Source organism: Pieris brassicae, chromosome 8, assembly GCF_905147105.1.
Source record: "Pieris brassicae chromosome 8, ilPieBrab1.1, whole genome shotgun sequence".
Lineage (NCBI taxonomy): Eukaryota > Metazoa > Arthropoda > Insecta > Lepidoptera > Pieridae > Pieris > Pieris brassicae.
In genome coordinates, this window is record NC_059672.1 from 10,560,648 (window position 1) to 10,578,458 (window position 17,811).

General features: G+C 32.1%; 1 protein-coding gene across 1 annotated transcript in view; it reads left to right on the forward strand.

Moving 5' to 3' along the window:
* The window catches only part of LOC123713274 (thrombospondin type-1 domain-containing protein 4-like), a 114,370-nt gene that overhangs the window by 89,230 nt on the left and 7,329 nt on the right, over positions 1-17,811 (forward strand). The gene's annotated exons all lie outside the window — the stretch shown is intronic.

A 17,811-nucleotide genomic window follows, 5' to 3' on the forward strand; every position in this document is an offset into this window, starting at 1 on the left:
ATTAGGCTATATTTCTATATATCAGAAAGATTTCCTAGCTTTTATGAGTTTTAATATGAAAGTAACAAACAGTAATTTAAAACATGATTTATGGGACTCACCTTCAAGTCAGGACCAAAAAGACTCGAGACAATACGTACTCACATATATCAAAAACGTATTTTTGACAATCGGAAGTCATAGAAGTAGAGGCTTAGTTACCAGGGACGCATAAAGCAATTTAAAATGTTTACTTTGATTTACTTCGACAATAATCACAGTGCAGTTATCATAATATCTTGTTACATTCCGATTGATGTCGCCGCCTGTCATACTTGTCATTAGAGACGATATAATGTCTGATCAAAGCCGTTTACTTTAGACCACCTAGATTGATAATTTTAGATAAGTATATATTTGTCCAATTAAAATATACTAGTTAATTACGAGCGCTTACACGGGGTCCAACCTGTCTGAAAATAACCATAGATACTGTTTCAGAATTGTTTGAAGCCATAGTAGGTTTAAAGTACCACAGATTATCAAAAGGTATTGAAGAGGAATTAGGATAATTATTAACTGTTAACTCTCCTACTTATTTACTACTAAAGGCCTATACTTCAGAAAATATATATTTAATCATTAAAATGCTTATTTTTTTTTAATTTGATACATTTTTCTATGCCATAATAGTACGCTGTAAAACAAAAATTACTAGAAATAATGTATGTAAATTTAGAATTATTTAATTTATTGAAATTATATTTAATTTGATTCTATCTAACGCGATGTTAATTAAATTCTGTGACAGATATCAGACAATATCCATATCACATCGATATTTTATCTTTTGATTGATGCTATTTTGATGACCCGTTGGCCCAATTACAAAATATAAATATTGCTAGTGTGTACTTAAAGTGTCCTAGCAAAACTGTTTACATACCCTAAATTAACAAAGGGCCCAATTTTTATCTTCGTATGTAAATTGCGGCAAATTTAGATTAAAGTGTTACCAACAATTAATATTAATATTTCCTTACCTTCTTATATATTTAAATATCGATTGAATTATTTGGAAATTAATTCCTGCTTGCGAATTGTGCATTAATTACTATACAAAAAATAATATACAATACTATACCAATCCCTAAAAAACTGGAACGACGTCATAACTACGAAACCTAAACCTAACGAAATATTTCATGTTTACGATTTTATAAATAAACGCAAAGAAAAATTACAATGGGATATTGAAACGAATTATGGTATTGCCTTTTGTTAACATAGCTGTTACACATTAAGAAAACGCTTTTTAAACGGATTGCAGCTATGTATTATTATTATAAACTAATATAAAAAAACTAATAATTATAAGTTTTTAATAATAATACATAGCTTCAATCCGTTTAAAAAGTGTTTTCTTAACGAATTATGGTTTTCGGAAAACAAATGCACGAGTAAGTATCTGTAAAAAATTGAATTTGTAATTCCTAACCTAAGATATTTGAAATCAAAGTTGCAAGTACGTCAAAACGTCAGTTGCATATGTAAGGACCTAATATAATGATGATATGTAGGCTTTAGATTAATTTGTAGTAAATAAAAATTAAGGTTTTAACAAAACCTTAGCTTGACTTCACGAAATATATTTTATGTATCAAAATTATGTTAACTTTTAATTATGTTAAATTTGAATTCCATATTATAAGTTTAATAAAATTGTCGTATCTAAAACAGTATTTTCTTATAATATAATTTAATTAATTATAGGTAAATTTGATACGATGATCATCTTTTAAAAATATAATGTCTTATCTTGTCTTACGCGACATGCCATAATATGATTACTTTAGGATTGCCTAGAATTCCACGGTTACGTAAAGACATGTATGTTGTTACTGAACATCAGTAAGTACAATTAAATACATCACTATTGACTTTACCAAAAACAAGAAAGGATAGAGAACTCCCGCCTAACCAGAAAAGTATTTTTAGTGCCTCAGCGTAAGCCTAATTTTTGAATAAGTGTGAATATTACTTAATTAAGAAAAGTTTTGATAAAAATTAGTAGTGCTACAATGTTTTACGTCTGAGCCTCAGCTGTCTGTATCTGTTTCTTGATCATGTGCCTGACACAATTCGGCGACTTTTTTTGGATATAGACTAGCCAGTTTTGTAAGAAGGTGTTAAACGCCCATAAACAGAAGTCGATTGGTAGACTGCGGGCTTCGAATCTAAGACCTCAGGAATGAGAAGTGCAGAAGCCACTAGGCCATCACTGCCAAAATTCAAATTCAAATCGTTTATTTCCATTAGGCCTATTGAAAAGGCAATTTTGAAAGCAAAATAACAAATATAAAATATTAAAAAAAATAACTTGTAGCCACCAAAATGAGCAAGAAACTCCATACTTAGTCTTTTAAATTAGTTTATAATATTTGTTATACACTATTGGTTGTTTTGTAATTCGTTAAAAATTCTCGGATAACAAGCTTCACCCAGTGCCGCCGGATAAACGCATAAGCACCAATTGACGCACAATTACACCAACGTAATTTGAATAAAACCGCTTTAAAAATCACAATAAATAATACCACAATTAAGTCATAACATGAAATTAAATATTATCTGGTAAGTAATAAATCTTGGTTAAATCGAGCGGTGGTCGAAAACACTTGAAGGTGTGATCGTAAATCAACGTCGTGATAAAAAAGCTGTGTGTTGTATTTCACACTATTAAAAAAATATATTCTACGCTTAAATTTGACAAGCTTTCATTATATTATGTATTATTTCCAGTATTTCACTGGCAATGTTTAGACTCTTTTAGATAGAAATAATATTTTATAAAAAGCTTCCGTGGACTAGACTTACGTTTTAGTTAGATGAAAGCTTTTGTACCTTCTAAACTAAACCTGTTGTTAACCTGGAAATATTAATATATAGTACATATATATAATGTAGTAGGTATATCGTGCTAGGTTTTTATTTTGATGGTAATATTTTACGTTCTAGGTAGATAGAACCAATTTTATAAACTGCTATTTAAAATGCCAGATGAATAGTGTATTTTCTTACGAAAATATTTTGAAAATAATTTAAAAAAATATTGATATGTCTTTTTAAATATATTTTTCATTAAAGTCCAATTGTGTTATTAAACTCGCGGACGAAACCGTTCGTTATAGTATATCTTTAGTTACAATGTAAAACTGTTGCCTATCCCCGTTAAGAGCTAATAATATAAATTACAATTCTCTTATCTGATATTTGAAGTTGTAATGAGACCGACGTTCTTCACAGCTCATTAAAAAGCTAAATATATTTTCGTATTTTAATTATGAAATGTTTTACTTTTGTTGATGGCTTAAATAGTGTCAAATTGACTTTGATAATCAAAATTGAATTAATGAAATCACATGTACAAGAAACGGCTCTTTATTAAATATATATTTTTTTTTTATTTAACAAGGGACAAACGAGGTTTAGGTTCACCTGATGTAAAGTGATAGCCCATGGACGCTCATTGCCAGAAGGCTCCCAAGTTCGTTGCCGGCTTGTGATCTCTTTGTTACGAGTATATTTTTCTATATATAAACTGTGAAATTTATATATTTGTAAAGGAGCTATTATATAAATACGTTTAATTAAAGCGCCCCATTTACAGACAATTATCATTATCGGCAAAGAAAATAATATCTAATTATTTACTAACAATAACTGGACGTATTTTGGTCTGAATTGAAGGCATCATCAAATTATATAAATGTTCAGTAATTACATAGTAACTCCTATTAGGAGGTAAACAAGCAGGAAGCTCTCTTTTCTAGAATGCTCGCAAGTGCATTGTCGACCTATTAAGAATTGGAACCCTCTTTTCTTGAAGGACTCTTGGTCAAATTGGTTTGAAAATACTTCAGTGGGCTGCTGGTTCCACATAGTGGTTGTGCGCGGCAAAAACTACCTTAAAAAAAGCTCAGTTGTGGAAAGACGGACGTCGAGGTGATACGGATGGTATTTTGTATTCCGCCTTGATGTCCGATCGATCGATCGATCTCTTCTGAACACTCTCCATGGTAAATGCGGTAGAAGATTCAGTAAGACTCCATATATCTACGCAACGCCAATTAAAGCCTAGACATTTTTAAATAAAAACTAGATTAGGTTTAGTTGCAATTCATGTTTATAATAAATAATGCGTTAAAACCGTGTAATAAGACTTGCTTTGTGTATATAAGTTGTTACTAAAAGATAAAGATTTTTCTATTAGAGACTTTTCCATTAAGAATTAGTATATGTGTGAACAAAGCAATCATCGGTTTGGCATTGTGCCAGACTGTTTCAGACGTTTTGAGACGTTCATTCATGTTGTAACAACACAATAACAAACACAAAAAAATCCAGTTATACCTATTTTCATGTTAAATAATGTTCATGAGTGTATTTTTAGATAAATATACCGAGATATTTTTTGGCAAGGCTATGAATGAATAGTTATTTTTAAGTTGTTTAAAAGGTCGACGCACTAGCGAGCCATGTTGCATTTAGTGTCCATGGGCGGCAGTATCACTTAACATCAGGCGAGCCTCCTGCCCGTTTACCACTGTTCTATAAAAAAATATATTCTGTTTTACACCGCCTACTAGATTTTCGTATATCGAATAAAAGATATTGCTGTATTTTAAACTGAAAAAGAATTATTGCAACTAAAATGTTCATATAATTTTTTTACATTTAATCAAGATTTTTTACGCTCCCATTGGCGTTTATCCATTTTTATCATACTTCTTTAACGTTCTTTCTTGTAGTGTTCTCAACTTGTAGCTCAGAATTACTTCACCGTTATTGTAGTAAATGAACTCTTTATAATCGCGTAAAGTGTTTCCATGGTAATGTCAAATTAAACATTTTTATTTAAGAAGATGGCCTTCAAGGGAAGAGTGTACCACATCTCTAAAATTTGGCAATACAGTTTACTCCTGGTATTACTGGTGTCTATGGTTTACGGTTACCACTTTATTCTATATGCTGCTGCCTGCTAGTTTGATCCCTGTTTTATCATGTGTTTCTATCTTTAATATCGTTTCTGTTACTCTGTTCATACTAAGAGTAAATTTCATGTTAAGATTTATCGCAAGCTATGACTCCTGTACATCAAATCGAATATGTTTTAAAATACGTCATACATAGCCCTCGGCTCTTAATCTAAGGGTTGTATAGGTTAAGTTAAAGTATATAATAGATTCACAAACTAGAACCATTGTGTGGCTTAATGCTAATAAAATATGTTAGTAACGAATTTCGATACATAAGAACTAAAAATGAAGACCAAAAATTGCAAAAATCACGAAATATAGCACAATATAAGAAACCTAAGTGATAACAATGCATTTCAATTACTAATGCGCGGTCCGATAAACACTTGCACGTTGTAGCTATTTTGTGTAAGTTACCACTTAATGAGATCTCATAATGAAAATAATATGATTATTATTAATACTAGCACTAGTGACCTACTCGTGGATGACAGATCACACAACGGAAAACAGATAAAAATTTAAATAAATAAAGCAATGACGCAAACTGTAGTATTTTAGTACAGGTTCCTTAATAAAACCGAAATCAATTTACTGATCTATTTGAAGATGATATAAAATTTATTTTGTTATAAAATTGTTTGCGTTAACAAACCGACCTTGCTCGGACCATAATCCATGATGAGGATGGATTAAAAACTATTTTAAATTCTTGATTTCCAGCCAATAATAACTTGTTAAGAAATCAGGGCTTAACATAGTTTACAATTTACTGTAACCACAAAGAGAGAAATAGAAAAATGTCAAAATGCGACAGTTACAAAATGTTTAACATAATAAGTATATATTTATGGTGCTTCAACCTTTTAGGTGTCGAGATGTCGGTATCTGTTCCGTGATCATTTTAAATAGGCGATCATCCTTATGTGCCTAGCACACACCGTCGACTTTTTGCGTCTAAGGTCTACTTCGCGATGTTTTTCTACAGTGTATGTTACAGTGTTAAATGCACTGTAACTTTAAATGTAATGCCAGAGTTGAACCAAAACCGATTGCAGTTCTGAATTGTAACGATACTTATAGAGAGACGGGGATATAAGTAAAAATATTCATTAATTTATGTGTTTTGTTAATTAAGACATACTTGTCAGCTGTTGTAAAAAATTTCAAGGAGAACGCTTTCATTATAATGAGCTCACAGCAAATAGAAAAAATATACGCAGTTACTCCTATCTGAATTGTAACGCTATCTCAATGTTTACTCGCTTCAATGTTTTATTAACATACATCCAAGATCTGTTTGAAATATTATCTATATTTTAAATTTTAATCTATTACGAATACCTTCGTTGTGATAATGGAGCCATTTGTGATTTTATCTAATTAAAATGAAGATCCATTTCATAGTTTTTAATCAGCGAAATTGGAAAATATTATGTTATTTAGTTAGTAACTGTGACAAAACTTTTCGTAGTTTTCTTTACATAAATAATTTATTATACAGGCGGATCCGACATTATCCTCTACACGTCTTAATTTTTTTAACTCACCTAATTGTAAAACCTTTTTCGAATTCACTTGAACATAAAAAAAACATCTGTGCAAGCCGATTAAGAAGTTTCAAATACACGCACGGAATATTTATATATAGAACGATGTAGCAGGACTTGACGGGGATGACGTGTCACCCGTGTTATTGTTCTAAAACTATAATTAGTTAGAAAAAAGAGCAGTGTGGCTCGTGGCTTCAGCGTGTGAGGTTCGATCCCCGAATGTTCACCAAGGACTTTCTGTCTATGCGCGTATTTAAGATTTGCTCGAACGGCGAAGGAAAACATGGGAAATCGGAATGGAAAATCTTAGACCCTAAAAAGTCGACGGCGTGTGTCAGGCACAGGAGGCAGATTTGCCTATTAGATTTACAAATGATCATAAAACGGATACAGAAATCTGAGGCCCAGGCCTAAAAAAATTTGTAGCGCCACTGATTTCTTTTTAGTTACAAATAAATTATTTTAGGTAGATAGATTAGATATAAATAAACTAGTTTTTTTGGTGACACTAATTGTATTAATTATAATCATATACGACCAATACCACTATAGACTGTTATTTTTTTCAGTTGTTAGCTGAAAAAAAATCCACAAAAATTTTACCATAATGTACAGTCAATCTGACATCAGTCTGGTATGATTTTTTTACTATTAATATAGCGGCGACTAGTTGACAGGAACGTTCCCTATCGTCATAAAAATATTATATTAACACCAATAAACATTAGCGCTTAGCGTATCGCTTGTTACTTGAAATACAAAACACATGCGACGTACATGAAATAAGAGAAATTATTACTTGTAAATTTATAGTTGTTACACAAGATTTAAAAAAACAACAGCTTTGTAAAGAATTTAATACTTTAAATGTTACCAATATTAAATTAATTTATCATACTTCGATACCGTCACAATATATTTATGATTTGAATCGCCTCTCGTCTACGCTCTTGATTTGATACCTGGCACTAAACGTTAATTTCGAGTTTATATTGATGTATAATAATGTATTTATTATTTACTAGGAAACAAAGACAACAACAGTAATCCCCCTATAACGTACCCATACAACGCGTTTTCGTATAACGCGATTTCTGTCTCCAATTTAACGCAGTACTGCGCCCCTATAACGCGGAGATTTCTTAAGTTATATTTTTGTAGTGTGAAATTTATAATGATTTGTCGAGTCCATAATTAGTTTGAATACCTTTGAAGAAACAAAAAAATATTGGACGGATATTTTATATAGCGAGATATTTTTATCTAGGTACATTCCATTAGACATTGTTACGCATTTATGAGTCAAACATTCGCAAACATTACCTAAGCCTGCAGAAGTGCATAGACCTTCTTATCAGCCAATGTCGATGCGTAAGTCATATTTTTAGATTTTGCCATATCAATCTTTGATAATAATCAAAAAACGACTTAAATCGATATTAATAATAACATTAAGTAGACAGTTAAGAAATATATGATATATTTATCCGTATCCATGTCATGATTACTTATATGTTTGATGCGATATTTTTACAGAGCTAGGTACTATACCTATAGCAATAAAGGTTTCACAGTATTGATATAATCATTATAATAAAGCCTTTTTTTATTTTTATATCCTTTATTTACATTTCTATCTCAATCTAGTTAATATTACTGATAGGTGATTTAAAGATTTATTTATTATTTAGAAATAATTCTAACTGATAACAGTTTATTTAAATTCCCATAAAATTTGCAAACATTAGAAAAAATTGTGACCACATTCCAAGTGATTGGGTCATAAAACGTATTAAGGTTATCTTTGCTATTAAGAAATCGTAAACCAAGACGTTATCGATAAGTATTCTACACGATGCATTTTATCGGCAAGTTATAGATTTCTTAAATTTTTATCTTAAAATAATCTTTATCACAAATTTTAAATTGAAGTATTTTTACGTATATGGAATTTTGAAGGCTTTACACAGTCAATGTGTTGTTATCAAGAATAATGACTTAAGCCATATAACAATAAATCAGTGGCGCTACAACCTTTTTTTTGCCTTAGATTTTTGCATCTGTTTGATGATCAAGGCATAAGCAAGTAGGTGATCATCTTCCTGTGCCTGACATTGGCCGACGACTTTTTGGGTCTAAAGCAAGCCGGTTTCTTCGCGATCTTTAATGTTTAATGTGCATATAGACAATGTTCATTGGAGCACAGCCGGGGATCCTCAGGAATAAGAGTCGCACACTAAAACCATTCCACCAGCCAGTGGACACTGTTCTCTTAAGCTCAAAAACCTGCGCCTAATTCGCAGCCTAATGTTATAAAATTTTGACTTAGTCTAACTATCCTCGAAAGCATAGTTACCAGACTGATGGTGTGATGTGGTGTGGGGTGGAAATAGAAGCTTATGAGGATAATAAGTCATCTGCACTGGACGTCATAAAATAACAACTTGACATGACAAAACTTGTGTTTGACAATAAAAATAATAAAAACATATCTACTTTTTTAGTAACATACTTTTCGGTGACAGATATATAAAACAAATAACGTAACTAGATCACATATATAATAATATTTTGTATACTAATAAGCCTGATACAGTTTTCACAGATGTTATTAGCAATTTAATTTAGCAACAGTTCTTTTCGAATAAAAGTATATTTACTTGCAAAGAGGTGTTTCAAACACAGTGTCGAAGAACTTTGAAAATGGCGAACTTCCTCGTGTTTACGGTAGCTCTCTTGGTGAGTATGAAAATATATATAGCTCATTCACAATGTTTTATATTAATAATCTATATTTTTACAACGCGTGAGGCCTGTTTGCGTTTGCATAAAATTAAGGAAATTCAAATTTCGAACGCTTTTAAAGTCAAATGTGATCACAACAGCAAGTGAGAGTAACGGCGCCAGTAAGACGGTTGATTCTATAATCAAAATCAAGACCTTGAATTCATTATTTAGCACCTTGATTCCACACTTCATTGTATGTATGTACATTAACCTCGTTGCGTCTTTGATCTTCAATATACCTAGCAGTTATAGGCAAAGTGTAAATCACTTCAAATTAAAGCAATGTCTAGACGCTCAATTTCACATCATTGTGGTCACCTAGTGTTGATTAGAAAATTTGTGGATGACATTTGTGTATTTGGGTCGTGTAATGGCAAATGATTGCGCACGTTATAAATCGACAAGTGTTGATTTGTGTAATAATTCCTAATAAACCTCTCCAATGCATGATCAAGGCTGATGAAATTTTGAAATTTGCATTCAGGCGCTCGAGACCGATGTTAACCAATAACTCAGGGTTATAAAAAATCTGCAGCAAATGTGTGACTTATATAACAAGGTCGCATATGTCACCTAGAGGCAAAAAGAAACACATTTCACAAAAAAACTATCAGATAGAAATTTAATGTGCAGAGTCTGAGGTTGTATGTTCGAATTCTGGACCTAATACTGTAACAAATTAGAGCACTTAGTTCTACGCTGAGTATAATGGACTAAAATAGGATGCCGTGGTGTCTGCGACACATTTTTATTTATCAATAAGTAAACATGACAGATTCATCAGAAATACAAGATATATAAAAAAATAAGTGTGTATTTTAATTGTTTCACAGATAAGATTTTTTAAATGAAAATATGGGCAACACAACAACAAATAAATTGATAATAATGGGCACGAAAATGTAAACAGAGTAATGTATAGTACCAGTGTGACCAAATGCTGTGTGCATTTGTTCATTGTAATATGCGTAATATCCTATCTCTATATTGGAGAAGAAACATAATTAGACCCGGAAATCTGTCCCACAGAGCGACCTGAAATTATTGTTAGAACCAACAGAAATTCTTATTACACACATCAACCGGTTGTAAAGTTTGACATTGAAATTGTTAGTTTGTTACTTTTAGTACCAGGAAATCATCAAAAGTAAGCCGTCATCGTTTAGTTACATGTGTATTATTTTACGAGGAATAAGTGGTATTTGCTATGTTCAAGAATGTTGGCGCCATATATTTACATTAAGCCGCCGCACGTATGGTCACTGCAAACTTTTGATTAAACAAAGCGGCTATATTTACTGAGTAGTAAATTCCAAAAAGATTTATTCTTAAATATTTGTCTATGGCATTAGAATTCACATTTTTGGAACGAGTAAATAAAAGGAAAACGTGGAAAGTATTACTAAAACATCATACCAACTATGCACAAACATCAGCTTTGTATCGCGCTGCCCGGACATACAACGAACAAAATTTCAGCCTTGTCTTGTTTAAGCTATCGCGGAATATGCTTATAAGGAATATTAAGAATATCCAAAGCGCTAAAGCACTTGCATCATGAAGACTCCCTCGCGTACATACTCTCATTTTAACACCATTACACAAAACACAGCCGAACTAGTTATTATGTCTTTGTTTTACACAATTTATATTACGAAATAAATAAATTTTGTATTTTTCTAAGGGCACGGCTATTTTTTCTGACCTAAAACTGATATTCCAATGAGAAGTTTTACCGTCAGGTTCTCGAAACCCACTAGGGAAATTTTATAAATTTTATATAACTCTGCTATATACTGCTCCGCTATGACCGGTAGTCGAAAATGTTAGCCGACATAAAAATCACCATAATCTGTATTGTATTATCATACCGTTTTATATAGAGAAAACTCCTATTTTAGTTATATGTGCGCTGGTATCAGCTGTTATTGTCATTATAATTTAATAACACTAACGACAAATTAGTTCAAAACTATTCTGTAGTTTATTTAATTTGTCAATAGTAATCTTCAAATTAACTATTTCATAGTCTGTAGTAATATTTTTTTATTTTGTTAGTATCAGTCAGCGCGATCGTTCCAACATATATATAAACAGTTGTATATCCATACTAAATACAATATCATTTCTAAAGAAATAAACGTTCAAGATGCATAGTTAACGACACTATTACTTCATAATATTATTCGTATTATAATACACTGCATATTTAACAATATTCAATGACTATTATTGTTGCATGATAAATAAGATGCGACCTACTTGACAACGTACATACTGACATACATGTTATTGTAACGCTTCTGAATACCATTGTCTTCGACTGAATCGTTAACTAATTTAGGATACTTATCTGATTCAGTTGTTCAGTCGACCTTGTTAAGCGCTATTTACTGTATTATTCTGCATTCCAACTTCAAATTTAATCAGTCTTACGACTTTGGATTGAGACGTTCCAGAAATGTCTGGTTTGATGTCATTGGCTAAATTTACATAACAGCTCAGTTGATATTGAAAACAGATAGTGACTTAGACCAGTGGGTCGGGTATATGAAAAAGGTTTTTTTTTATAGAACGGGGCGGGAGCCTCTCCTGATGTTAATTGATACCAGCGCCTATCGACACTCTCAAAGTCACGATCGCGAGTGCGTTGAAATTAAGAAATGTTAAATGCTCTTACCCGATTTACTTTCACTATTATAAACCACTAGTAATCAACAATTTTAAAACGACACCCACATTATATTAATTCCACAGATTATAAATCTCATTGTACCACATTTTGTGTGACATCATTCACTGGTGGCAAACTAAAAAATATAAGCTTATCCCTATATAACTTGACATATGATATTATTACTCAATTATAATTTAATAATAAGTGAACCCTTTACTACCTACAGTTAATTCACACGTAATAATTAAATTAATATTCCAGCTAACAAGGGAGTCGAGAGATCCCAGAGCAAATAAATTTATAATTCTACTTTGTCAACCTCATCGTATATGATAATGGAAAGTCAACGAATGGTCCAGTTGTGTTAATGAATGAAACTTGGTTGTAATTTCTGAATGCTATTCATTGTCTTAATTACGAACTTAACGTTTCAAAGGAACGGAGAGTTATAGGTGCCATTAACGTTCTATTGTTTGGACTATCTGGATTTTTACTTGTTTAGATAGATGACGCATTGGCCCCATTTTCTATGTATGCAATTGCATTCCCTATAAGCTTTGTCCTTGTTTTGTTTGGCTGACACACCGAGCCAACAAAAACTTGACAATAATTAAGAAAATACTATAATATTCATATTATTAAGAATTTCATATCTATTATAATACATGTAGGGCGTAGGCGAGAACTTTTTCTTACTGCTTTAACGATCGCTTTTTAAAGGATTTTAATTTGAAATTGTCTTGATGACTTCATAAAATTTCGATATAGCAATATATGTATTATATACAAAGGATTCAGTAACGTAGTCCTGTCCAGGCTGTGGTTTCCCAAGTAACAGCAATCCTCAGAGCAGTTAGGTCGCTCCATGAAGCCTGCGAAGTTCTTAGGAATCTTCTGAACTTCTGAAAGGATCTAGGCTGGCTTTCTTAGTCCGGACTTTACACACAACGGACCAATTCTAATTGCAGAAATTATTTATTATATGATGTTAGATTATGAAATATATACAGTTAAGGTTAGCTAGACGTATAAATGTCGTTTTCGAACATAGAAAATGGTAGACTCAAGAAGAGCTTAATAAGCCTGTACAGTCGTCAGTCATATTGTTGGTAGGACCAGCAAACAGCGATGTGAAAGGCAATGGAAAACCACCACATTATTTATCCCAGGACATCATTATAGCTGAGACAAATATAACTACAACCAGTCAAAGGGTGTGAAGAATCTCTGCGTCAGCCATGAAGATGGTTACTTGGAACGCCCACAGTTTATATAGCCTGACCACAAACTCCGTCGTAGTTGATGAATCGTAGACAGTGGTTTGGTCAAAGGACCAAGTCGTTCAGAAGCGTGGCATCCAGAATTAAAGTAGTCATGATGATCGCCAACCTTCGAAAGGAGATGGCATATACGAAGAAGGCGGTACAGAATATAGAAGAGAGATTTAATGAATTTATAGGTTTTTTAAACGATACGATATTAATTCATGTAACGTAATCTTGTATTCTTAAAACTAGGTATTATTATTAAACCTACTCGATACAATTAATATTATAAAAATCTATTTACAATCACAATGCTTTTTTATAATACCAAACAACGGCCGTAAATAAATCTTTAACTACTCAAACCATTTTAAATAATGAGTGGGTTTATATGGCTTCTGATTGTTACTTGAATGCCTTTGTATCATTTGGAACTCGTTTCCAGCTTAATAGAGAGCTTAAATGTTATCAATTGATCTTTATAAGAAAAGTACGGCTACCGGGTTGAGCAGTTGTCGCTTTATATATGACATTACAATTAATTCAATCTTTTTCTCTTTGTCTATTTGGATATTGTATTTCCAAAGATATACTGATATTAAGAACTATGTAAAACCAGCTTCCTAATGAAGTATTTCCTAACCAATTCCACTTAGGGTCCTTGAATTACCGTACCAATTCTTCAAAGGCCAGCAACGCACGCGCGCGATCTCTGGCATTGAGAATGTCCATGTGCAGTATCACCTAAGATCAGATGAGCCTCCAGCCCGTTTGCTCATTATTCTGAAAATTAATTTAAATAAGAACAAAGTCCAAACGTGGCATATTATACTGTATTAACATAACTATACTATTATACAAAACTAAACAATGAGATAAATTAGTCAAATCACGGGTTCACCTTAAAACAGCTCCAAATATTTTTCTACATAATTTCAACTCTCGGCAATGGTGTACCATGCATAATATGGTGGTGCATGCTCTTTAATCCCATAAAAATTAATTAAAACAGGATGAATTCTGACAATAACGAAAGCAGATATAATTTTTTGGCCTAACCTAATCTTACCTGATCACATAGAATCAAAAAAAACTTTACCTAACCTAACGTAATTCACAGGGAACTGAGACAATATCATTTACATCATGCATGTAATATTATAAGTGTTTTTTTTTTAATTTTTTTACATTTATATTTATTTATATTAATTTATTTTAATTTAAGGGATGCAAAGCTATGTGCCTCCTTAACATTACTCGGGGTACTACATACAAGTCGTGAACAACGATACCAAGACTAAATTATTACTTGTAATTGTAATCCTAAATCATCTTGTCCTTGTACGATATAGCCGTCCTTGAAAGATGCCATTGTATAATTTGGCTCCAATATTAGTCAGCTATAGCCTTGTAATTTCACTAGCATTAGCTAGAAAATATAAATAATTCGATTAGGACAAAGGAAACATAAATCTTGGCAGCCCTAGTGTCTTCCGTTTGGGAGACAAACAATTTTATAGTTTCTTCACACACTTAACGATTAAAATTACTCCCGCGTCCAATACAAGATTTAGATGTTGTTATCTGTAACGTGCTCGTAAAACTGACATTACTATTCACTAATGTTCTACACGCATTAGTGTCGCATTAAATATTACGAAATGATGTAAGCATCGAGCCACATGCATCTTTTACTTCTTCCAAACATACACAATAAGTTTTAATTAATCAACAAATGTGTATGATTTGATATTTCTGTCACTCGAAGTTCTCGCTTGATATATATCTATTGGATTTTGGCATCTACAGTCGCGCTCTTTATTTCTGAGGGACGTGTTAGTGATACCGCACACTTCCTCCACTCACTGTTGGCAAGCCGGTGCACTTAGATGATGGGCATGAGCGTATTATTTGCCCAGCTTAACAATAAGTTTCAAAGGAAAGTAGAAAAGACTAATTACATTTATGTTTATAAATATATCAGTGACTTAGGACATTTAAATAGTGACTGACAGAGATCTAGGTGTTACGTTCGTATGCAAATTGTCAAATGGTCAAACACAGAACAGTAATCACTTAGAATATTAACATTGTCATTCCTTATTCATTCCCAAGGTTCAGAAGCAACAAAATCTTTCACCGTCTTTAAAAACCAGCCTAGGAGTACAGGCACCTCTCATACGAATTCTTCCAGAATATAACGGAACAAATAATACTTATCCGGATGTGTATATATATATTCGGTAGTAGGCTGATCATTTTAAAAAAGGAACTGTTACGCTCCGTTTAAGTACTTAATTCGCATTAGGCGAAGATTAAACAGGTAACTAAGTAAAAACAAAAATAACTCTAACTTGAAAGTGTAATATTTTATTATTTTTATAACATTTATGTTCACCGTAATTGTCATGTATTAGATATGGTTTAATAAACAAATAAATAGATTTTCAAAAAGTTCACTTTTACAAATATTCCATTCAAACAATAATGTCGCATATGTAATTCGTAATGTATGCCAAAGAAAACAGTTCCAATTTTATCAAGCATATTTTTATAATATAAACTGTGGTATCTTGTTTTATCAACAACATAGTTTCGTCATTAGAATTTTGCTGGAAGCCTGTTTAAAAACTAGATTGTAAGTATTATGGAGAGATCATAAACCGTTTATAGAAAGCTGGTATTATACATTAAAATTAAAAAGTTTTTTTAACATAATATACTCGAAGAATCAACGAGAATTATGCAATATATCGGTGAAAATAACAATTTCTTCTTCAAATTTATCCAATATGAATTGAAGGAATCGGTACTAGAAATGTAACGTAAAAGTATATATAGTGTACCTAAGAGTAACTCTCTTCTTCTGGTGCCACGTTATTGCTAAAGGTTAACAACTTAAACTGCTGAGTAGCTTGCGCTAGTCTAAAAAGCTCCTAAGCGAATCTGATGCCGGACTACCGTTCCGCAACCACGACATCCTCCTTCTGCCAGCTCATCTTTTGTTTTGAAGTTTGCATGACTAAGACTGTTCAAATGTGTTTTAATTTCTTTAACCCTTTCAGTCGCATTTATACGTATGTTTAATGTTAAATCAACCCAAATTTAAATTGTTGCGTTTGGAATCAAATCCGACTTTCGGAAGTACTCAAATTCTTTACATGCGTAAATAAATCAATTTATTTTATTACAATAAAGACAGCTTTTTCGATTTGTAAGCGGAATTGGAGTTATAAAATCTATCTAAGTTCAATTAAAGCATATATACGATGCTGTTAGCCATTCGTTAGAAATGTTTTGCATTCCTTGATGATATATCAATTGAATGAGATTTTTAATTAGCCATAGATCATAAGCTTGTATTAAAACATGGGAAGGGTGTAGTTGGATCGAGACTAGTTCAACCGCTTGGTAGATTCAAATCTATGTATTACGTACATACATTGAAGATGTATTTAGAATTTATTTTAAGTAGTAAAATTAAACGGACGGTTTTTAGTAGCCAATACAATTATGTAAAAAAAATACATAGATGTCGAGTGTCGGAGATGGGGTTTGTTAACGAGGATCTATGCAGCAGACTGGTTCCGGCACTTGGTATCGCAATTAACCAAGGAAACCGTGTTCTTGCAGAACACATAGGCTGCCCCCCTCAATTTAGCGATTTTGTCGCTAGTAGGTATAACATAGTTTGGTCTTTTTACACCTGTCATTCAAGTTATAGAATCGGGTTGGGATATTTTTAAATATTTATTTATTTCTAACAGACAAATATACAATATTTACAATATTCTTCACCTACGTAGTAATAATTATACTAATTAATAAATAGAAAAAAAAACAAATTTAAAAAGTTTGGTCCTTGTGGCTGTGTACCTTTAATGGTGGCAGCATTTCGCCGCTGTATCGCGATACCTTGCTATACTCGTTGAGCGATAGTGGTCACCGGTACAAAAACCAGGCGTTTAAACTTAAATCTTTAATAAGCGCCTTTGAACCCCACGGCCCAAGAGACTCAAAATGGAACAAAGCCAATGTAAAAAAATATTTAATCATAAAATAGTTTTTGATACTAAATAACATCTTTAAACCTGAAATGCTAAGTTATAGTTACATCGCGATATGCGCGGGCGCAAGACATCCGTGAAATGCGTTGACGTGTTAATCCCCATCCTCACAGATCGCAGTCAACTAAGAATACGCGTGACTAATTTAATATTGCGTAAAATGGCTCGATGCGTTTTAATGGCGCGATAAGAAGTTGAAGTATTTTCTTTATCTACTTAAGAATATAATTATACTTTTGTAAAAATGGTATATTTTCTTATCTATGAAGAGATTTTTATGAGGAGTCTTTATAACGACAACAACAGGACGGAGAAATTGTTACCAATTTATGTTGCACCGTCTCGTCGTCGATTTTTTTTTTTAATACATGTGTCTTTAGTCAGAAATCATGGAAAATTACGAACTAGCCTAACTTAAGACTAAAAAGTAATTTTAGTCAAACC